At 40.6% G+C, this 24,296-nt stretch overlaps 1 long non-coding RNA gene across 1 annotated transcript; it reads right to left on the bottom strand.

Annotated features, from left to right (window-relative positions):
• Positions 1–13,556: 13,556 nt before the first annotated feature.
• Positions 13,557–23,375, bottom strand: LOC132653495 (uncharacterized). Its single transcript, XR_009591225.1, has 3 exons — positions 23,014–23,375; positions 18,500–18,602; positions 13,557–17,254 (listed from the first exon to the last, which is right to left on the bottom strand). It is a non-coding gene; the product is annotated as an uncharacterized LOC132653495 (long non-coding RNA).
• Positions 23,376–24,296: the final 921 nt, after the last annotated feature.

Here is a 24,296-nt window from a genome sequence, read left to right as displayed (position 1 = left end):
ATTCCACCTTTTGCACTTAAGATTTGTTAGGAAAAAGCTGGGAAGATGAATCAGTGAGTAAACTGTTTGCTGTAAGCATGGAAACCTGAGTTTGGCTCCCCAGAACCCACGTAAGAGTCTGGGTGTGGTGGCCTGTGCCTGTAACCCTAATGCAGGGAAGGTAGGGATAGGAAGATCTTGGGGGCTTTCTGGTCGACCAGTCTCAATGAATCTGCAAGTTCCAGGTTCAGTGAGAGACCTTGTTTGAAAAACTGATGTAGAGAGTAATGGAGAAAGACACCTATTGGTGGCTAGCCTCCATACACATTCATAAAATAATAATAATAATAAAAAAACACTCCCACACTCATAGTAGAAATACATGTTCATGTGCGTGCTCGTGTGTGCGCACACACAGATTTGTTAGGGGGGACTCCAGCTTTCCTGTTATTTGTGATGAAAACATGAACTTTCATCAGCTCTGGGGGACCTTACAATTATTTCACTTACCCTTTTGGCGTGTTTCCTTTCCTCACACACCTGGGTAGGTTGATATTCAGCTGAAGGATCAAGAGGACTGTGCTGATTTCTGGAGCCTGCTCTTTCTGCACAGTTCTCTGATTTTCAGTATACTGCAGTGTGAATGACAGCTGCCTGAGCCCCCTTGAACTCCTAGTTCCATGCCTTCAACACACAAAACAACATAGCTTTCCTCATTGCTCCTTTGTGTATGTTATTATGAAAACAATAATGCTTATGTCTGGATATTTTAGAAAGGGCACAGACCCATTTCCTCACAGTTCTGGAGGCTGGGCAATTCTAACTCAGGTGCTGCCTATTGCGTTGGTCATTTGGTGAGGGTTCCTCTCTGCTTTGAAGATGGTGTGATGTTGTTGAGGCCTTCTGATGGGGGGATGTGGTATTGCCATAGACTTGAACAAAGGCATAAGGGTTAGCTAATAGAATGCTGGGTGAAGCCTTTTATAAGGGCCTGAAGTTTTCCCTGAGCAAAGAATTTTACTTGCCTAATCATTAAACAAAAGCCAACTATATTTTAATGTATGAACTTTTGAGGATTCACTTTGAAGGCGGGGCTGCCTCTGTACTGAACCCCAGGAAACGAGGCAGTAAGTTGGTTCTGTTACAGGATGAACCTTGCTCCCCCCTTCTTAGGGATTAGAGTCTGGTCCTCTAACCCATTCTTTTACGTCTTGGCTACTTTCATGGTTGTTTCAGATGGAAGGGCATCTGAGTTCTTGTTGTTCTACCCTTGAAAGAAATAGAATTGGAATGACACGGATAAAATTTCCATGTGGCTAGAATTATATGCTGTTTGATCAGACTAGAGAAATAGAATAAAAACAGGGCATTTGAAAAATAGTGTGTCTTTCTTTTGCCTCTTCATGTATAGAATGCTTACATGTTGGCATGAGCTACCCACATACTGGGGGGACGGAAAAAGACATACAAAGGGCATAGTTTACATTTGATACACAGGTTTAAGACAGTGTTAACGGAGCAGGGGGGTTGGGGACCTGTCGTGGAACAAAGAATATTACAGGTGTGGAGACTGAGTGTGATGAAGGCCACAAGAGAAACGGCAAATGAGGGCAATAGGAAGCATACCTGCCTGAAAGGGTCCTGAACAACCACTTCGTGGCACTAATCAGCCAGGACTCAAACTACCCAAAGGAGTTCACAACACCTTATCTGTCATTACTCACATGTGTTGTTTCTGTTTCCCTCCTACACCTGCTCATAACCTAAGAGGAAGGTTACAGGAGACAGCTCTCTCTGGTTGTTTAAACGGCTAGGTGCTAAACCTTCCTTTTTTTTTTTTTTTTTTTTTTTACTTTTCAGATTATTTTTTCCTCTGATATCTATAGAATAAGGTCTTTCAAGTACAGCCAGAATAGTTAGTGGAGAATAACAAAAGCCATTGCACTCACTCTTGCTCTTTTGTCTTTTTTTTATGTTTTTTTGAAATTGTAATTAAAATATAATTTTATCACTTTCCCCTTCTCTTTCCTCCTTCCAATCCCTCCCATGCCTTTTTCCCCTAATAATTCAAATGTCCCCATTGCCCTCTCAAATTCAGGGCCCCTTTCCTTTTCTACTATTACATAGCTGTATAAACACATAACTGTAAGAATGTTACTTGCTGAGTTTAGTGTTGCCTATTTAGTTAGGTCTGTACATAGTTTCAGAACTAACCACTTGGTTTTGGATGACCAATCAGAGGGCTCATCCCTGGGAAAGACTAATTCTCCCTCTCTCAGCAGTTGTGAATTGCAGGTAGTTCTTTTGTCCAGAGGTGGAGCCCTGTGAGACTTCCCCTTCCACACTAGCATGTCTATTGGTGATGTCACTGTTTAGGTCATGTTTAGGCAATCATAATGCTGAGATCTCATGCATATAACTTCTCCGTCAATGTTAGGATGCACAATCTTACAATAGACTTTCTGGTCCTTTGCTTCATATGATATATCTTTCTTCTCTTCTACTCTTTTCCCTGAGTCCTTTGTAGATGTCTGTTGGTGCTGGGCTCCCCATGATCACTTTATTTTGAGCAGTTGTAAAGGCTTTTTTTTTAGGGGGGGGAAATGGTCTCTACTACAAAAAGAAGCTTATTTGATAAGGTGTGAGCTACAGTTATCAGTGACCAGAAAGATAAATATTAAGAACTCAGTTCAGACGCCAGGTGGTGGTGATGGCAGCTGCACACATACTTAGCACACACTCAAGAGGAAGAGGCAGGTGGATCTCAAAACAAAAACAAAGAAAAACAACAGATCAACCACTCCCTCCCCCTCAAAAAACCCGAACAACAACCAAACAATGCAGTTTGTATTTATTCTGGCCTAGTAAAGTGACAGTAGTAGGTATTCTCTAAGATTTATGAATGATCTCACTAGCCTTGACCTCATTGGGGAGGTCTCTATTTGTAATTGATGTTTCTCCTATTGAATGGGCCTTAAGAACAATTAGGATAGCTGTTGGTTACTGTGAAGCCATGATAGCTATTATTGAACCAAGAAAGTGAGAGACTTAAATGAGATGTCTCCATCAAATCCCTCCCTGCAGAGCTCAGGGAACTCAGAGGAAAAGAGATGGATTGAGTGTAAGAGCTGGGGGATCCAAGATGGCAGCGCTGGGAGGACACTCTTTCTGACCAGCAGCACAGCAGCATCTACACAGTGACCAGCAGACAGAAATCTGGGTCCTAAAACACCAACGATTGTGTTTCCCAGGTGAGAGGAACCCCCATGGTGTGGGATTCAATCTGCTTCAGGTCACCCAGATAAACAGCTGAAGAGTTCCTGGGTCCCTCCAGGTACTCAGTCACCAGCCCTGAGAGCTACACGCCAGCATGCTCTGATCACCATCCCAGGCTGAACTGTGGGCCCCACAACACCAGAGACTGAGAAGAAACCAATTGAGAGAAGAAACCACAGTGCAGGAAGTGATCGGGACCGACCTCAGATCACCCAGAAAATCCCTGGAAAAGGATGTGGGGTCTGGTGGACACCCAGCAGCAAGCCCAGGGTGGGGTGCACAGCCAATAGCACAGACTCCTGCCTGCTTGCCCTGCTCACCATCCCAGACAGAACTGAGAGCCCCAGAGCAGCAGAGACTGAGTTTCTCTGTCAGGTGGAAACCCCATGGGGTTTCCCATGGGGGCTTACATCCCCCCACACAAAGTTCTCGAGAAAAGTTCCTGGGTTCCTGCAGGCACGCAGGTGCCTGCAAGGCAGAGTCATGCCCCTGTGCCTGTGTGTTCTACTCACCATCCCAGATGAAACTGTGGACCCCCAAACACCACACACTGGGTCTCCTTGTCGGGAGGGAAGAAAATTCACAGTGGGGGAAACATCAGGTCCAACCTCAGAACACCCAGCTCCGGAAAAGTTTCTGGGTGCCTGCAGGCTCTAGTTTCTGGCCTCCTACTACATGCATGAGTGCTGTGCTCACCTGCTATTGATTACTGCTAGGGTACTGGGGCACACAGCTCCAACCTCAGACCTACAGAAGCCTGAGAGCCACTGGAGCAGCTCTCAGATCCTGCTCCAAAGTGCGACCAGTTATCCCTAACTAAACTGAGGAAACTACCACTGGGCTCCCTTGTTCTTCAAGAGGGCTGCATCCAGCAAACACAGAGTAAGAACAGCAGCAGCAGCTCACTAAATTCAGAGCAAGAAACCTAGTAACAGGGCAGCTATCTTCAGGACTTCTCCTGATGAGAGGAGAGCCTTCCTGAACACCACAGTTACCACACAGGTCCATACGCCTGAGATGAACTGGGACAGTTCCTGAGAAGCACCACCATTCAGTTGACCATACCCAAAAAGCTGAGGAGATCTCCTTCAGAACCCTGCCAAGGGGAATCTCTCGCCCCAGGACTGCAGCAGGTACCAGAAATAAACAGCCAACACCTGAGACAGCCAGATAGGCAGAGGCCAGAATAAAAGCACAACCAACAAAAGGCAAAGCAATATGACATATCCAGAACCCAGTTATTCAGGGGCAAGTAGCTCTGAACACCCAAACATAAGTGAAATTCAAGAAGATGACCCTACATCTATGCTTATGGAGAGGATGATGGAGGAAACAAATAAAATGTGTAAAGAACTAGAGGAATATAAAGTCAAACAGATTATGGCCATCTGTAAAGAAATACAGGAAGATGCAGCCCAACAGTTTGTGGCCTTCAGAGAGGAAATAATTGAGTCACTGAAATAAAAGAAATAAAAGAAACAGAGGAATGTTCAAACAAACAGGTGAAGGAATTGAAAGAAAAACAGGAAAATACAGTCAGACAGATGAAGGAAATCAACAAAACGGCTCAAGATCTGAAAACAGAATTGGAAAAATTAAAGAAAACACAAACAGAGGAAATCATGGAGAGGAAGAACTTAGGAAAGTAATCAGGAACTACAGAGGTAAGCATAACCAACAGGCTGCAAGAGATGAAAGAAAGAATCTCAGGTGTGGAAGATACAGTGTAAGAAATCGATGTATCTATCAAAGAGTGTAAGAGCCAAAGGAATGAAGGATACTGAAGAGTTTAGGTTAGCCTGGGTATAACTCTATTTTGAAATAGAGAGCCATCTTGACTGGGAGCTGAATTCGGGTACCAAGAAATATCACAAAATGGACACTTGGCAGACGACAAAGTTAACTCTCTTAGCAACAGCCTCCAGGACAGAATAAATGCTTCATAGAAAATAGTGACAATCTCCCTGTCAATAATCAATGAGAATCCGTTGGGAATCGGGTGGGAAAATTCTCCCCAATTGTTCAGATATAGTTTAGAAGAATAGCAATGTGATCATATGCCTTAAGCAATTGTGATTATGTACCTCAGAGAAGGTCACCTCGCCCCTCTAACTTTTACCTAATCCTGCAGCCTGCTTGCTGTCATGGAAACATGTGCCCCCCTGCTTGCTGTCATGGAAACTCCCTGCTCACAGACTTTCCCTTTAAAAATGCTGCTCACTCAGAGCTTCAGGTCCTACTTCTCCACTCCTGCATCAGTGAGACTTGGGTCCCGGGTTCGATCGCTCTTGTAATAAAGCTCTCTTGCTATTGCATTGAGTCGTCTCCTGGTGGTCTCGGAGGGTCCCATGATCCTGGCATTACAATACCAAGAAAACAATGGCTTTTAAATCAACATGAGCAAAGCTCATATGAACCCTCGGAGACTGAAGGTGCATGCACAGGGCCCACACCAGTCTGCACCAGGTCTTCTGCATGTATGCTATGGTTTCTAGCTTAGTGTTTCTGTGGGATTCCTGAGTGTGAATGACTGGGTTTCTGAATCTTGTGATTTTTTTTGGTGGGGGTGGGGGGTAGAGGTTATTTTTCTTTTGTTGGTTTGTCTTGCCCAACTTCAATGTGATAGTTTAGGTTTTATCAACTTGAGGATAAACTAGGGTCATTGATCAACTAGGGTCATTGCAAAGGAAGGAGTAACAGTTGAGAAAATCCCTCCATAAGACCTTTTGTAGGCAAGCGTGTTGGGTATTATTCCTAACTACTGATTGATGTAAGAGGGCCATCCTCGGGCTGATGGTCCTGGGTGCTTTAAGAAAACAGGCTGACCAAGCCAGAGGGAACAAGCCAGTAAGAAGCACCCCTCCATTGCCTCTGCATCAGCTTCTGCCTCCAGGTTCCTTCCTTGTCTGATGGACTTACTTCAATGATGGACTCAGATGTGGAAGTGCAAGCAAAATAATGTGCCCCCTAAAACAATTTAAAAGGAGAAGGATATTTCAGGGCTAGTCGTTGTTATGGTTCAAAGGGATCACAGTGTCCAGCACTACTTATTCTCTCCTCCTATGGCAGCTTGCGTAGCGTCTTCTGGTACCGTAAAAGCTAGTACTTCAGGAGGAGGCTTTTGGGTTAGATCCAGCTCAGTTTTCCAATATCTGTATCCAAACTACATGGTGTCTTAAGTAGTAGGACTTCTAATGGCTGCAAGCAATAGTTTATGTTGTTTTGAAAGGCTGTTGAACTCTCCTGAAAAACAACTCAAAACTCTTAGAGTTGTTGTTTTTGTTAGATCGTCTATAGCTTTCAGGGTTGAGCATTGCCAGTCCAAGTAGCATAACAATATTTAATATGTATACACACACACACACACACACACACATATTATATGTGATTTTTGGAAATAAAAATTACACGTTTCCTTAATGCTTCTCAATATTGTAGATAGGGAATATCTACAACCTCACTGCTGGGTTAAGTTGTTTTTTGTTTGTTGTTTTTAACAATGAGAACTTAAGTTTTTTATTATAAAGATATTAATTTCAGAATAATTCTTTATTCATGTAATTTTTCTATTAAAGATGAAAATAAAATTGCATCTATTAGGATGCACATATGTATTTGTTTATACACAAAGTATTAAATCTTGGCTAAATATTTCCTACTAAGGAGGTAGAGCATCTTCAGAGCTTTTCAGACTTTTTCTCCATTAAATAATTAATATACTTACTTTACATCCCAATTGGAGCTTCCTCTCCCTCCTCTCTTTCCAGTCCCTCCTTCTCACCTTCCACATGTTGTTGTCCTTAGAAAAGTGGAGACTTTTCATGGATATTAATCCACCTTGACATATCAAGTTGCAGTAGGACTAGGCAAATCTCTTATTGAGGCTAGATGAGGCAGCCCAGTTAGAGGAAAGGGATTCAAAGATGGGCAACAGAGACAGAGACAATTCCTGCTCCTGTTGTTAAGAATCCCATATGAAGACCAAGCTGTACATTTGTTATGTGTGTAGGGGATCTAGTTCTGTCCCATATATGCTTTATGATTTTTGGTTCAGTCTCTGTGTGCCCCTATGTGTCCAGGTTAGTTGATTCTCTAGGTTTTCTGGTGGTGTCCTTGAACTCTCTGGCTCTTTTTTGTTTAATTTTTATTTTATTTTATTTTTTTTAATTACAGTTTATTCATTTTGTATCCCAGCTATAGCCACCCAATCCCACCCAATCACACATCCCCACCAAATCCCACCCTCCCTGCCTATTCTTCTCTTCCTCCCCTTCCATCTGACTCTAGTCTATCAGGTCTCATTGGGACTAACTTCTTTGTCTTCCTCTGTGGACTGGTAAGGCTGCTCCCCCTTTAGGAGGTGGTGATCAAAGAACCAGCCGATGAGTTCATGTCAGAGACAGTCACTGTTTCTATTATTGGGGAACCCTCTTGGACACTGAGCTGCCATGGGCTACTTCTGTGCAGGGCTTCAAATTTTATCTCCATGCATGGTCTTTGGCTGCGGTATCAGTCTCAGAAAATATACCTGTGCCCAGATTGTTTTTGCTTTTGTTGCTCTCCTTGTGGAGCTCCAGTTTCTTCTGTCTCCCCCTTCTTTCATGAGATTCCCTGCACTCTGCTCAAAGTTTGGCTATGAATCTCAGCATATGTTTTAATACCCTGCTGGGTAGAGTCTTTCAGAAGCCCTCTGTGATAGGCTCCTGTCCTGTTCCCTGTTTTCTCCCTCTTCTGATGTTCACCTCCTTTGCCTTTCTGAATGATGATTGAGCATCTTTCCCAGGGTCCTCCTTGATTAGCTTCCTTAGGTGTACATATTTTAGTATGATTTTCCTGTATTATATGTCTAATATCCACTTATAAGTGAGTATATACCATATGTCTTTCTGCTTTTGGGATACCTCTCTCAGGATGATCTTTTCAAGATCCCACCATTTGCCTGAAATTTTATGATTTCTTTGTTTTTAATTCCTGAGTAGTATTCCATTGTGTAAATGTACCACAATTTCTGTATCCTTTCCTCAACTGAGGGACATCTGGGTTGTTTTTAGCTTCTGGCTATTACAAATAAAGCTGCTATGAACTTGGTTGAGCAAATGTCCTTGTTGTATACTGGAGTATCTTTTGGATATATGCCTAGGAGTGGTATTGCTTGGTCTTGAGGAAGCGCTATTCCTAATTGTCTGAGAAAGTGCCAAATTGATTTCTAAAGTTGTTGGAAAAGTTTACATTCCCACCAGCAATGTAGGAGAGTTCCCCTTTCTCCACATCGTCTCCAGCATGTGTTGTCACTTGACTTTTTGATCTTAGCCATTCTGATGGGTGTAAGGTGAAATGTAAGGGTCATTTTGATTTGCATTTTCCTGATGACTAAAGATGTTGAACATTTCTTTAAATGTTTCTCTGCCATTCGATATTCCTCTATTGAGAATTATGTTTAGCTCTGTACCCCATTTTTTAAATTGGATTATTTGATTTGTTGGTGTTTAACTTCTTAAGTTCTTTATATATTCTGGATATTGGCCCTCTGCCAGATATAGGGTTGGTGAAGATCCTTTCCCAGTTTGTAAGCTGTCATTTTGTTCTGATGACAGTGTCCTTTCCTTTACAGAAGGTTTTCAGTTTCATGAGATCCCTTTTATTGATTTTTGATCTTAGAGCCTTTGCTCTTGGTGTTCTGTTCAGGAAGTTGTCTCCTGTGCCAATGAGTTCAAGGCTCTTCCCCACTTTTTCTTTTAACAGGTTTAGTGGGTCCTTTTTTTTTTTAAGATTTACTTATTATTCATACAGTGTTCTGCCTGCATGTGTGCCTCATGACAGAGGGCATCAGATCTTAGTATAGATGGTTGTGAGCCACCATGTGGTTGCTGGGAATTGAACTCAGGACAGTTGGAAGAACAGACAGTGCTCTTAACTGCTGAGCCATCTCTTCAGCCCAGTGTGTACATTTTTATATTGAGATCTTTGATCTATTTGGATTTTAGTTTTGTGCAGGGTGATAAGTATGGATTTATTTTCATTTTTCTACATATAGACATCCAGTTAGACTTGCACCATTTGTTGAATCTTTTTTCCATTGTATGGTTTTGGCATCTTTGTCAAAGATCAGGTGTTCATTAGTGTGTAGATTTATTTCGGGGTCTTCTATTCAATTTCATTGATCCACCATTCTGTTTCTATGCCAGTATCATGCAGTTTTTATTATTGTTGCTCTATAGTACAGCTTGAGATCAGGGATGGAGATACCTCCAGAAGATCTTTTGTTGTAGAAGATTGTTTGTTTGACCCAGCTCTCATTGAGTAGCAGGTTGTTCAGATTCCATGTGTGTGTAAGCTTTTTGCTTTTTCTGTAGTTGTTGAGGTCCAGCTTTAGTCTATGGTAGTCAGATAGGATACAAGGGATTATTTCAATCTTTTGCATCTGTTGAGGCTTGCTTTGTGACCAACTATATGGTCTATTTTGGAAAAGTTTCCATCAGGTGCTGAGAAGAAAGTAAATTCTTTTGTGTTTGTGTGAAAGGTTCTGTAGATGTCTGTTAGGTCCATTTGATTCATGACCTCTGTCAGAGTCATTGTTTCGTTGTTTAATTTCTGTTTTGTTGCCCTGTCCTGTTTTGAGAGTGGGGTGTTGAAGTCTCCCACTTTTAATGTGTGGGGATCTATGTGTGGTTTTAGTTTTATTAATGTTTCTTTTACAAATGTGGGTGCTCTGGTATTTGGGGCAGAGATGTTCAGAATTGTTATGTCTTCTTGGTAAAATTTTCCCTTGATGAATATGAAGTGTTCTTCCCCATCTCTTTTGATTAATTTTGTTTGAAAAAATATATGTTAGATATTAGAATGGCTACTTCTGCTTGCTTCTTGGGTCCATTTGCTTGGAAAACTGTCTTCCAGCCCTTTACTTTCAGGTAATGTTTATTTTTGTGACTTAGGTGTGTTTCTTGTATGCAACAGATTGTTGGATCTTGTTTATGTATCCATTCTGTTAATCTGTGTCTTTTTATTGGAGAATTGAGTCCATTGATGTTGAGGGAGATTAATGACCAGTGGCTGTTAGATCCTTTGATTTTGATGTTGGCTATGGTAGTGTGTATAGTGGTAGTATAAGTTGGCTACTTTTAGTTTTGTTGTAGTGATGTTATTTATTTCCTGTATTTTTCTGAATGTAGTTAGCTTTCTTGGGTTGTATTTTTCCTTCTAGTATCTTCTGTAACAATGGATTTGTGTGTAGGTATTGTTGAAATTTGTTTCTGTTGTTGAATATCTTGTTTTCTCCATCTATGATGAATGAGAGTTTTTCTGGGCATAGTAGCCTGGGCTGACATATGTGTTCTCTTAGGGTCTGCATGATATCAGTCCAGGCCCTTCTGGCTTTCATAGTCTCTGTTGAGAAGTCAGGTGTGATTCTGATGGGTTTGCCATTGTATGTTACTTGGCCCTTTTCCCTTGCAGCTTTTAGTATTTTTTTCTTTGTTCTGTATACTTACTGTTTTAATTATTATGTGGCAGGAGGATTCTCTTTTCTGGTCTAATTTATTGGGTGTTTTGTAGTCCTCTTGTGTTCTCATAGACCTCTCCTTGAAAGTGGGGAAATTTTCTTCTATAATTTTGTTGAAAATATTTTCTGGGCCTTGGAGGAGGGAATCTTCTTTTTCCTCTATTCCTATTATTCTTGGCTTTTGTTTTTTCATGTTGTCTTGTATTTCTTGGTCAGCCTGTGTCAGGAATTTTTTAGATTTAACATTTTCTTTGATGGATACATCGATTTCTTCCATTGTATCTTCCACACCTGAGATTCTTTCTTCCATGTCTTTTAGTCTGTTGGTTATGCATACCTCTGTAGTTTCTGTTTCCTTCCCTAAGTTCTTCCTCTCCATGATTTTCTCCATTTGTGTTTTCTTTAATTTTTCCAATTCTATCTTTAAATCTTGAGCCATTTTGTTGATTTCCTTCACCTGTCTGACTATATTTTTCTGTTTTTCCTTCAATTCTTTCAACTGTTTGTTTGAACATTCTTCTCTTTCTTTTATTTCTTTCAGTGATTTAATTATTTCCTCTCTAAAGGCCACAAACTGCTTGATTGTGTCTTCCCGTATTTCTTTATGGGTGGCCATAATCTCTTTGTCTTTATCTTCCTGTATCTCTTTATAGATGGCCATATTTCTTTGCCTTTATCTTCCTTCATTTCATTAAAGATGGCCATAATCTGTTTGACTTTATCTTCCTCTATTTTTTTATGCATTTTATTTGTTTCCTCTATTATCCTCTTCATAGCATAGATGTAAGGTCATCTTTTTTAATTTCATTTATGCTTAGATGTCCAGGGCTGCGTGCCCCTGGATAACTGGGTTCTGGAGATGCCATATTGCTCTGTTTTCTGTTGGTTTAACCTTTACCCCGGCCTCTACCCATTGGGCTATCTTACATGTTGGGTGTTAGTTTCTGGTACTTCCTGGAATCTTATAGCGGGGAGCATCCCCTTTGGCAGGAAGATGATTTTTCCTCAAGGATGCTTCCTCAGCTTTTTGTATATGGTCACTGAATGGCTGGTGTTTCTCAGGAATTGCCAAAGCTCACCTCAGGCGTATAGACCTGTGGTCTTTGTTAGTCAGGGGGCCTATCCTCACCCTTAAAAGTCCTGGAGACAGCTGATGGGTTTCTTGCTCTGAATTTAGTGAGCTGCTGCTGCTGTTCTTACATTGTTTTCTAGGCACAGCCCTCTTGAAGAACATGGGTGCCCATTGGTTTGGTCAGTTTAGTTGGGGATAATTGGTTGCCCCTTGGAGCAGTATCTGGGGGCTGATCTTAGGGATCCCAGGCTTCTGTAGGTCTGAGGTTGGAACACTGTGCCCCAGTACCCATGTGGTAATCAGTGGCAGGTGAGCACAGCTCTCATGCATGTAGCAGGAGGCTAGAGCCTGGAGCCTATGGGGACCCAAAATTTTTTCTGCAGCTGGGTGTCCTGAGGTCAGACCAGATGTTTTCCCACACCTGTGGGGTTTCCTCCCAACAAGGTGACCCGGTCTGTGTTGTTTGAGGGTCCACAGTTCCATGTGGGATGGCATGTAGAACACACAGGAACATGAGAGTGGTGTCTACAAGCTGGTGACTGGGCACCTGTAGTAATCTGGGAACTTTTCTAGAAAACTTTTTTGTGTGTGTTGTGGGGTCTACTGAGTGCTCTAAGCTTAGAACAGCTGTTTCCCTCACTGTGGGGTTTTCTCCTGACAATGGAGTCCAGCTCTCAGCAGGTCTCTGGGTTGGCGGTTGGGCTCCCACTGCTCCCCAGGACCTTTTCCAGGGATTGACTGGGTGACCTATGGTCGGTCCCATTTGCTTCCTTCCTGGTAGGGTTTTCTCACAGCCAGTCTCTGGTGTTTTGGTGCCCATAGTTCAGACTGGGAAGGTGATCAGGACACGCAGGTATGTGGCTCTGGGCTGGCAACCGAGTGCCTGCTGGGACCCATGAACTCTTCTAGGTTTTAGCTGGGTGACCTGAGAATGGACCCAATTGATTCCCACACTGCATGGTTTCCTCTCACCTGGGAAACACAGTTGTTGGTGTTTTAAGGCCTGGAGTTCAGTCTCTTGGTTGCTGAGCCGACACTGCTGTCCTATTCCTCAGACACAGCCTTCTCCCAGCTCTCTCTCTCCGGCTCTTTCAAGTCTTTCTTCCTGTCTTCCACAAGATTCCCCAAACTCTGCCTACTGTTTGGTTGTGAATTTCTGCATCTGTTGTTATCAGCTGCTGGGTGAAGCCTCTGAGATGACCATTATGTTACCCTCCTGTTTGTAAGTATAGCAGCATATTATTAACATTGTTGGCAGAAGCTCTCTCATGGCATGGGAATTAATTTGGGACAGTCATTGATTGGCCATTCCCTCAATTTCTGCTCCCTCTTTATCTTTGCACATCTTTGTAGGCATGAAAACTTGTGGATCAAAAGTTTTGTGGCTGGGTTGGTGTCTCTATCCCTCCATTGGAAGGCTTGCCTGGTTGGAGGTGGCCTTTTCAGGTTCTATATCTTCCATTGCGAGGAGTCATAGCTATGGTCACCCTCATAGATTCCTGGGAGTTTTTATTGTCTTAGATTTCTAGTTTCTCCCAGAGATGCCTTCCTAATGATTCCAGTTCTCACAGTTCTGTCTTCCTACGCTTGATCCCTCCTGTTTCCCTCCTTACCCTCGCTTCCATTCAGTTCCATCACGCCCTCCACCCACAATGTCTATTTTATTTTCCCTTCTCAGTAAATTTCAAACATCTAGAAAATCTTTAATATCTTTATTTTTCTCTTGAACAGTGTTCATTGAGTAGAGAGTTGTCAGTTTCCATGAGTTTCCATGACTTTCTGTTGTTGAAGTCAAGCTTTAATCCATGGTGGTCTGATCAGAGACAAAAAGTTATTTCAGTTTTCTTATTCTGTTGTGGCTTGTATTACATTGTCAGTTTTGGAGAAGTTTTCAGGAGGTGTTGAGAAGAAGGTATATTCTTTTGTGTTTGGGTGAAATGTTTTATAGATATGTTAGTTCCATTTGTTGCATACAACTGGTTATTTTATTATTTCTCTGTTTAGTTTCTGTCTTGATGTCCTGACCATTGGTGAGAGTGAGGTGCTCAAGTCTTTCACTAATGATGTGTAGGGTTCATTGTGTGATTAGTAGTGTTTCTTTTACAAATGTGGGTACCCTTGCATTTGAGGCATAGATGTTCAGAATTGAGATGTCATTTTGGTGGACTTTTCCTTTGATGAGTATGAAGTGTACTTTCTCATCTCTTTTGATTAATTTTGGTTGAAAGTCTATTTTTATTAGATATTAGAATAACTGCCCCAGCTTGCTGTTTGGGTTAATTTGCTTGGAAAACCTTTTTCTAGCCCTTTACTCTGAGGAATGTTTATCTTACTTGCTGAGGTATGTTTCTTGTTTGCAGCAAGATGATGGATTCTCTTTTTGTATCCATCCATTCTGTTGATCTTTTTATTAGAGAATTGAGTCCATCGATGTTGAGAGGAATTAATGACCAGTGATTGCTAATTTCTGTTATTTTAATGTTGGTGGTGGGAGAAACACAGAGAGAGGAACAGACACAGAGACAGAGACGGAGAGTTTGGTTTTGCTGGTGTGGGATTTTTTTTTTTTTTTAGTAATTATTTTTTTTCACTATTTTTTAAAAATTTTTCTTATTAGTTACATTTTTTTAACTCTGTATCCCAGCTGTATCCCGCTCCCTCATTCCTTCCCAATCCCACCCTCCCTTCCTCATCTCTTCCCTGCCCCTTTCCAAGTCCACTGATGGGGGAGGACCTCCTCCCCTTTCATCTGACCCTGTTTCATCAGGTATCTTCAGGACTGGCTGCAAAGTCCTCCTTTGTGGCCTAGCAGGACTGCTTCTCCCTTGGGGGGTGGGGAGGTCAAAGAGCCAGCCATTGAGTTCCTGTTAGAAATAGTCCCTATTCCACTTACTATGGGAAACCAATTGGTTACTGGGCTACCACGGGATATCCGAGCAGATATCCCGGGTATTTTCTTGGGTTTTGTTAAAAATCCTTGGGTTGGAGTTTTCCTTCTACTATCTTCTTTAGGGCTGGATTTATTGAAAGATATTATTGGGGGTTAGTCTGCTGCTATGTATTCTAACACTAATTACTAGTCCCCAAGATCTGGCTCCCTAGATGAGTGCATTTTCACACATACCAAATGATGTTGTGTGTGTGACTTTGTGTAACTTTGCTTTCCAATATTCTCTAACTGGTTAATACAGTTGCTGAAACCTCTAACTGGGAAGGAGAGAAGTAGTCAGAGCTTAGTTTCCCAGGCTGTGAGTAAGATGAGGACCATGAGGTGGAGAGAGAAGATGTGGCAGAAGAGAGGAAGCAGAAGATGTAGAGGCAAGAGAAGAAGTGGAGCAGAAAGGACTATGAGCACCAGGCCATGAGGGCTGGCCTCATGGAACAGAAGCAGCTCAGGCACCGGAAGCAGTCCAGCTAGTAGCTTGGGTGTGTAACTGGGAAAGAGCAAAACAGCTTAGAGAGTTGATACTTGTCCAGTTATAGCAGCGCCTTAAAGCCTTTGTTAAAAAAAAGAAAAAAAGAAAAGGTCTCCATTATTTGGGAACTAGCTGGGATAGAGAAACACCTTCGAGACTAATATTAATTCTACAGCAGGATTGGTGGATAGATATTGTTTAATTTTTTTTTTTTTTTTTTTTTTTTTTTTTTTTTTTGTCATGGAATATCTTGTTTTTCTCCATCTATGGAGGTTAAAATTTTGCTGGGTTTGGACTGACATATGTGGTCTGTTAGAGTCTGCAGTGTATCTGCCCAGCCCCTTCTGGCTTTTAGAGTCTCTTTTGAAATGTGAGGTATAATTCTCCCAGGTCTGCCTTTACATGTTACTTGGCCTTTTTTTTTTTTTCTTGCTGCTTTTAATATTCTTTCTTTGTTCTGTACATTCAGTGTTTTAGTTAGTTATTACATACCAGGAAGATTTTTTTTTGCTCCAATATTGTTCTGTAAACTTCTTGTGTATTTTTGGCATCTCTTTAGGTTCAGGAAATTTTCTTCTATGATTTTGTTAAAAAATATTTTCTGGGCCTCTGATCTGGGAATCGTCTTCTTTTAATTCTATAATTCTTAGATTTCATATTTTCATAGTGTCCCGAATTTTCTGGATGGTTTGCATCAGAAACTTTTTAGATTTAATATTTTCTTTGAATTATTTAAGCCTGTGAGTCTCTCTTCCACCTCTTGTATTTAGTTGGTGATGCTTATGTCAGTAGTTTCTGTTCTCTTATCTAGGTTTTCCATGTCCATAATTCCCTCAATTTGCAATTTCTTTATGACTTCTATTTGCATTTTCAGGTCTTGAAACATTTTTATTCATTTTCTTCACCTGTTTGATTATATTTTTCTGTATTTCTTTAAGAGATTTATTCATTTCTTCCTTAAACATCTGTATCATCTCCATAAGATTGTATTTAGGATCACTTTCCTGTGCTTCAGCTGTGCTTGGATATCCAGGGCTTGTTTTAGTAGGATAGCTGGGCTCTAGTGATAACATATTTTCTTGGCTCTTGTTGATTGTATATTTATGCTGGTCTTTAGCGATCCGGTTGTTCCTGGTGCTGGTAGGCCTCCAGGAATGTAGGCAGAGTTGTTGGCAAGGAAATGGAGTTCAGAATTGCAGGTACAGATTTCTACTGTTGAGTGTGTTTTAGGGGGACTTGGCATGGAGGGGGTGGTGGGGAGGGTTCTCATCTGGTTGTCCCTGGTAGCCAGTAGACCTCTGGGAATGCAGGTAGAGCGGTGGGCTAGAAAATGGAATGCACAGGGGACAGGGCGCAGCTCACTCCTGCTGGGTTTGTCCCAGGGACAAGTTTCTCAGACTTGATGGATATTTTGATTTTGAAATTGTCATTCTTAGAGTCATTTCAAAATTGTTGGAAATTCTTTTCTAACTCCAAACCGAAATTTATTGATTTCTTTATGCTTTTATTCATTTGAGAACTTCAAACAATACATTTTCATCATATTGTTTCCACTACCTCAACTCCTCCCAGATTCTCCTTCACCACATTACCCGCCAAACTTCACGTTTTCTCCTCTTTCTTTAAAAAAATAATTCAAAACAAAAATAAAAACAACACAGAAAAGAAAAGATATCCGGTGCCACTCCATTGGAAAAAACTGGGATTTCCCTTTCCCAGCAGCTATCAATTGAAAATAGATTAACTAAGAGTGGGATTTCATGCCAACCTCCTCTTTTTCATGCTGGGGTTTTGTCTTGTTTGAGCTTGTCTGTAGGCCTTGGGCATGCTGTCACAGTGTCTGTAGGTAAATATGTATATCAGTCTTGTGTCTGGAACATACTGTTTCCCTGGAGTCATCTACCCATTCTGGCTCTTACAATCTTTCTGCCTCTCTGAGCCTTCAGTGGAGGGATGCTTATTAAGCATTTTAAGCACAGAAAGCTGGTGGGATTTCCAGGACTGTTTTAATACCTACAAAACAAATGGGAGATGAAAGCTTAGACTTTTCAGTGACTTAATATAATATATAACACTTATGACTCATAATGGAAGACCAGAAAAAATAAAATTTAAATATTCCATATAATCTTTAGTATATTTTTATTTGCAGAGTTTAGCAATCTCTCCAAGTACCTAGATACTGTGTTACCAGTAAAATGATTTCTAAAGCAATTCAAACCTCAGTTTTTATAATTGAGAAGCCATTTCAATAGCAAATTAATACTTTAAAAATGTTCCCCAAATTTTCTTACTGAAAGAGCCACCTACACCAAATATTTAAAGCATTATAATAAGCATATAATATACCAATTGACAGCAGAAAGGTAAGCCAGAAAAAATTATAGTGTCTGATAAAAGGGAGACTGTAACACTCTGGTACCTGATTTATATTTCTCGCAGCCACTAACACAGCTATCCAAACCATTGCAAAGATTGGCTCCACAGAGACTGTATTCATTTTTTCTGAGAGACATCTCAAACAACATTGCTAATGAGCCAATTTTACCACCAAGCTTTGTTTAAAGAAACAGATACAGAAACAGTGTGGCAGGTGCCCATAATGTAATAAGGTTTAATTGAGGAGAGGGATGGGATGGTAAAGGATAGCGTGTGTGTGTGTGTGTGTGTGTGTGTGTGTGTGTTATAACAAAGATATTTGAAAAGGGCACATGAAAACATAATATTTTACAAGCTTCCTATATATGAATACATTGTTTTATTTAAAAGCATTAGTTGGAGTTACTCTATGCATAGCATAGAGTATGCATGGCATTAGTGATTCTCAGAGAAGCCACAGACTGTAAATAAAAAGCCCACTGCCAGGTTAATATACCGCCCCTGAAATTATTTGTTGGGGGTTTTGCAAGAGACTCCCAAACAGTGCAAACTATTGTTATTGCTCTTGGCTGCTCCTCAGAACTTGATGGTGAAACTCTGTTGCTGAAGACATCACACAGTTTAGTCACAGGATGTAAACAAAGTTTGTACCAATCAGAAGCTCCCTACTGGGTGTCTTTCATAGTACTGGAAAGTGCTGTGCACACAGCTGAGTGAGAAAAATTATCAACTGTTTTGCATGTTTGCGAACCATGTGACCTATAACAATGCTGAGAGTGGCAAGATATACCCACCGGTGCATATCATAACTTTCCCAGGAACCCCAGCAAGAAAGAGAGAACAGGCCGAAGGCCTGGTGCCCAGTGAGGAAAAACTTACCTCCCAGAGAGAGATTTCTTTCTCTGGATTCTGTCTTACAATATAGCACTGAGTGCACATTTCTTGGGTTTTGTTCCATCTCTTCTGCAGTGCTATGTACCTGCTATTGAAAAAGTGGAAAGAAATGGAGACTCCCCTTGGTTTGGACAAACTGTCTTAACTGTATAAATCCATTGTCTTTCACCAATTTATATTTTCTAATTTCTTTTGGAACACAGGGAATCTAAGATAGCATGTTAATGAATGAAATGCCAGGTAACAGTTATGCCTCAGCTAGCCAGGAGGAAACTCTTGGCTAACTAATCTTTGTGGCTTGAATGCAGGGAAATTCCCATTTATTAGCAACTGATCCTGACCCACTAACTTTGGTTCCTGGTTTCATGACTCTCTGGAGTCAGTTGCTTATTAATCCATACTGATTAACTGAAAAGGCAAAGAACTTTTGACTTTGACCCGGTCTTATTTGTGAAATGTACTGTAGTTGTGTGGTTATTATGATTTGTTAAGTTCCTGGTAAACTGTCTCGGTTCATATCTTGGTACCTTGTACTCCTGTAATGTCTTTAAAGAATCCAGGTATGTTGGAATGCCTGTCCTTTCGAAGGTTTGATTTAGCTGAATGGCTTTATATGTGGCAGGAATATTCATATTATGTTGGTCACAACTCTCATGTTCTTTGTGATTTTGTAGAGTAAGGTTTGACATTTGTCTTTAGATTTTTAGTTTAATTTTTATCTCCATGTTTAGGAGTGGTAGCCATTTGACCTCACTTTAGGTCACTGCAGTATCAGCAGATGTGAAATGGACTACTTCCACTGTCTGAAGATTGAGTAGTAATGACAGTAGTGTTGATGTTATTGGGATTTTCAGTGTCATAACCTGGGCTATAGCAGTTCCCAAACGCTAGGCATGGACATCTACCCTAATATGCCAATTAAAGAGATGAGTGATAGTGAAAATAAGAGTAAGGAAATGTATTCAGTGCAGCTACACTGTGGGAATAAACTAAAAAAAAATGGATCTATTGACACCAAGGTCTACTGTAGGAGTCTGACATAAGTTTTGGGTTAAGTAGGAGGGCAGTAAGTATAAGAGCTGAGCTTTCCTGTCATCTTCCTTTCAGAGCCTGCTAAATGGAGGAGCACAAGTGAATCTCCTTAGACTATCATCATTTTGTCACAGCAGTTGCAATGTCCTGGGAAGAAGATTTAGAATATAAAATTCTCAAGAAACTTGTCTGCTTACATTTAAATTCTAATATATTTTGAGATGATTTCTATGTAAGTTATGTTGACATGGGCTATACTAAAGCTATACCATCTTGGTGGCCCTTAAGCAGAATTCTGGGTGTCTAGTTCATTAAGGATTTAAGACTGTTCTTTGACAAAACAACAGCCTACAGATTGGGAAAGGATCTTCACCAACCCTATATCTGAAAAACGACTAATATCCAGTATATATAAAGAACTAAAGAATTTAAACAGCAAAAAATCAAGTAATTCAATTAAAAAAATGGAGTACAGAGCTAAACAGAGAATTCTCAATAGAGGAATATCAAATGGCAGAGAAACACTTAAAGAAATGCTCAACCTCATTAGCCATCAGGGAAATGCAAATCAAAATGACCCTTACATTTCACCTTACACCCATCAGAATGGCTAACATGAAAAACTCAAGAGACAACACATGCTGGAGAGGTTGTGGAGAAAGGAGAACCCTCCTCCACTGCTGGTGGGAATGTAAACTTGTACAACCGCTCTAGAAAGCAATCTGGCACTTTCTCAGACAACTAGGAATAGCGCTTCCTCAAGATCCAGCTATACCACTCCTAGGCATATACCCAAAAGAGTCTCAAGTACACAATAAGGACATTTGCTCAACCATGTTTGTAGCAGCCTTATTTGTAATAGCCAGAAGCTGGAAACAGCCCAGATGCCCCTCAGTGGAGGAATGAATGCACAGATTGAGGTATATCTACACAATGGAATATTACTCAGCAATAAAAAACAAGGAAATCATTAAATTTGCAGGTAAACTGTGGGATCTGGAAAAGATCATCTTGAGTGAGCTATCCCAGAAGCAGAAAGATGCACATGGTATATACTCACTCATACAGACATATAATATAGGATAAACCTACTAAAATCTGTATACCTAAAGAAACTAATCAAGAGGGAGGACTCTTGCTAAAATGCTCAATTCCTATCCAGAAAGACAAAGAGGATGGGCATCAGAAGAAGGAGAAAAGAGGGAACAAGTCAGGAGCCTGACACAGAGGACCTCTGAAAGGCCCTGCCCTGCAGACTATCAATGCAAATACTGAGACTTTTGGGCAACCTTTGGGCAGAGTGCAGGGAATCTTATGAAAGAAGTGGGAAATAGTAAGAACTGGAGAGGGCAGGAACTCCACAAGGAGAGCAACAGAACCAAAAAATCTGAGCACAGGGGTCTTTCCTGAGACTGATATTCCAACCAAGGACTATGCATGGAGATAACCTAAGACCCCTGCACAGATGTAGTCCATAGCAGTTCAATATTCAAGTGGATTCCATTGTAAATAGGAACAGGGACTGCCTCTAACATGAACGGATTGGCCTGCTCTTTAATTACCTCCCCCCTGAGGAGGAAGCAGCATTACCAGGCCATAGAAGAAGACAATGCAGCCACTCCTGATGAGACCTAATTGACTAGGATCAGAAGGAAGGAAAAGAAGACCTCCCCTATCAGTGGACTTGGGGAGGGGCATGCAATCAGAGGGTGGAAGAAGGGAAGGATTGGGAAGGGAGGAGGGAGGGAACCACAGGGGGATACAAAGTGAATAAAATGTAATTAATAAAGAATTTAAAAAAAACCTGTTCTTTGAATTAATGAAACCTTCCACATCATTTTATATATTAGTCTTTGTCTATGACAATTGTCTTCATAGAAACTGTAACAACAGTCAGAATCATGTGAAATCACTTCATGGGAAGCAAGTTTTTCCTTTAGCTGGCACCAGGCTTCATCCTTCCCCTTCCTCTGGCATAGTATTCCTGGGATCTGTTGTTTCAACAGTCAGATAGCCAAAGGGAGGGGCGCAGCATCTCTCTTTGGAATATCTCTTCTTCTGCCAGGCAGTTTACAAAAGCACACCTCTATCTATTATTAAGTTTAATAGGCACCACATGAGGCAGTACTTAAAGCTGACCTTCAAAGAGAAAGACAAGGAAAATCTCTCACTTTACAAGCTGGCAAAGAAAAGGCACAAGTCACCCAAATGGGGGAAAACACTTCAGCAAATATAGAAAGAATGAGATATTTTCCACTAGAGACTCAGGATTTTTAAAAATTTAGGAAGGTTCCAGGTGAGCTCAGCCAATACACTTTCCTTTAGATCTCTTGGTTACTTAAATTGGCCAAGAAAAGGAGCTTTTGCAATGCCTTCCCGATTGCTTCATCTTAGTACTGAAGGATAATTAAAAAACAAAGCACTGGATGGTTAATCAGTGGTGTCTTCAGAGAAGCCAAGGAGGGGCATTTTCAGAGTCAAAGTGGGTTACTTGGGCTAGCTCCTTAAAAGTAGCTGAAGCTAAGTGGGTGTTGACCAGTGTTTAAGCTTTTATTTATGCTCTGCTTTTGATAGTTCTCTCAGGTACAGGCACATATTAAGCACTTTTCATGCTAGTCTAATGATAGATGGCATGACATTACTAAATCCTTTAAGGCTGAGCAGTGAACAAATAAGGGCAGATACACAGTGAACCTTTCAAAGTGATCATGACCACAGGAATGGGATAATGAGCTGCTGAAGGCCTGACAGGGAAAGAAAAGAAACTTGCCTCTTATGAGGGATTTTACAAAATCTTACAGCTTATCTCACAACTAAATCACCGTTACACAGATTTTCCTGCTTTTGTTTCATCTTTCCTATGAAACTGTAACATTGCTACAGGCAAGGGAGAGAGAGAGAAAAAAATTCAATTCTGTTACTGTTTTTTTTTTTCTTTTTTTTTTTTTAGCATAAGGGTACACCTAAAATGATATGTTGAGTTCAAGCTATGGTCTCTCTTTTTCATATTGAATAAAACGTTTTTTTTTTTTTTTGTATATGTTATTTTAGAGTATGCAGTATCCTGGAAGACTTCATTTTACAAATAGCAGTTGATTTTGAGTGCAACACATCAGTGAGTAGGTATATAAATATCTTTCCAGAATTTTGCACAAGATACCGACTGATAGTTTTTTTTTCTAGGAATAAAGAAAGTATTGCCCTATAAATTAACCAAAGTCAATTAGGACCATTTGAGAACATAAAAGTACTAAGATAATATTAGAAAAAAAACCAGAACGACAATAAAAACAAGCTTGAGAACTTGTGGAACATATCAAACCAATGATGGGGTGCAATTCCTTCATCCTGAACTTTAATGAAGAGATGTCCCACCAAGGGGTTGGCAGACAGAGCTATTCCCATCTATCCTACTGACTTCAACTTGGCTTATTGGTGTTTAAATTGTCATTCATCAGCTCACCTACCTGTTTGTCTGTTGTCTGGACCTACTGTCCATTTATCTGTCTGGAGTCCATTCTGTTCTTCACCTCGGCAGGCTCCATGATTGAACACATTTCTTCTTTATTCCTGATAGCTCAACTCAAGTCTATCTCTGTAGCTTGAACTCTGCAATAGCATCTCCAGCAGTGTCCATTATTTTATTTTATTCCCTCAAAGACTTTCTCTGCATTTCTACCAGCCTTCTGCTTGCCTCCAGCCAGTCAGCTTTCAGAACTCTGCTGCTGCTTCTTAAACAGTTTGAAGCCATTCTGTGATTTAAGCAACACATCATATAAGAGATTTACTGTGCGATGTGTAATGTAAGATCTGAGAGTTAATGATATTAATTAAGTCTGGAGTAAAAGAACTTATGCTTGCCTCAGCTGCTAGCAAGAGAAATCAATCAAAACAGCTTGGAAACTTGAAGCCAATGAAGCTAGTGTGGTTTATGAATTTATTGTCACTCAATAAATTCTAATACTGTGTAAGATAAAAACATGTTTGTTTTTGAGGCAGCATAGTCACAGCATTCAAGTGTCCAGTAATAAAGCCTTTCTTTTTTAACTTTATCTGTGTTCCTTTCTTATCTGTAAGCTTGAACTATTGTTAGGTAACTAGTTAGAAATTAGACACCTTGAAGGTCATTGAGGATGGATCCTTTCCTTATAATTCTGCATGCTATTTTAAGGAATAGAAAAGTATCACAATTATCCATCCTTAATGGTTAAAACCCCAGGAACTGGACAAGGCATCTTAGTCATTAGGGGCACTGACTATTCTTCTAGGGAACCTGGGTTCAGTTCCCAGCACTGACACTGTGCTTCACAACAGTCTGTAACTACAAGTTCCAGGGAAATCACTACCTTTTTCTGGTCTCCATTTGCATCAAGGATCCATGTAGTACACAGCCATACATGCAGACATAAACATAAAATAATAATTAAAACCAGATTTTAAATACCTTAGTGTGAATGAGACTTCTTGAAAAGAAGCCGTGTCTGCTAATTGACTGATTAGAACTTCAGTGGTGTGCAGAAGTTAGAATAACACAGGTTCTTACCTTAATTACACCTTATTTTGGGATATCTCCTTAAATAGCCATTCTTGCTATTAATTTGTCAGAAGTAGTCTTCAATGACTGATAGATTTAAGAACTTTTTGTCATCTATTAACTTAACAGGCTTCTATCTTCCACCAACCTAAAATATAAGGACGTCACCAGCATCCAAGGCCTCTAGGAGAGACTCCCCTATCTGTAACCACCTCT

This window comes from Meriones unguiculatus, chromosome 4, assembly GCF_030254825.1.
Source record: "Meriones unguiculatus strain TT.TT164.6M chromosome 4, Bangor_MerUng_6.1, whole genome shotgun sequence".
NCBI classification, from domain to species: domain Eukaryota; kingdom Metazoa; phylum Chordata; class Mammalia; order Rodentia; family Muridae; genus Meriones; species Meriones unguiculatus.
The sequence above is the reverse complement of the archived record's forward strand: the minus strand, read 5'-3'. Positions and strand labels throughout refer to the sequence as shown.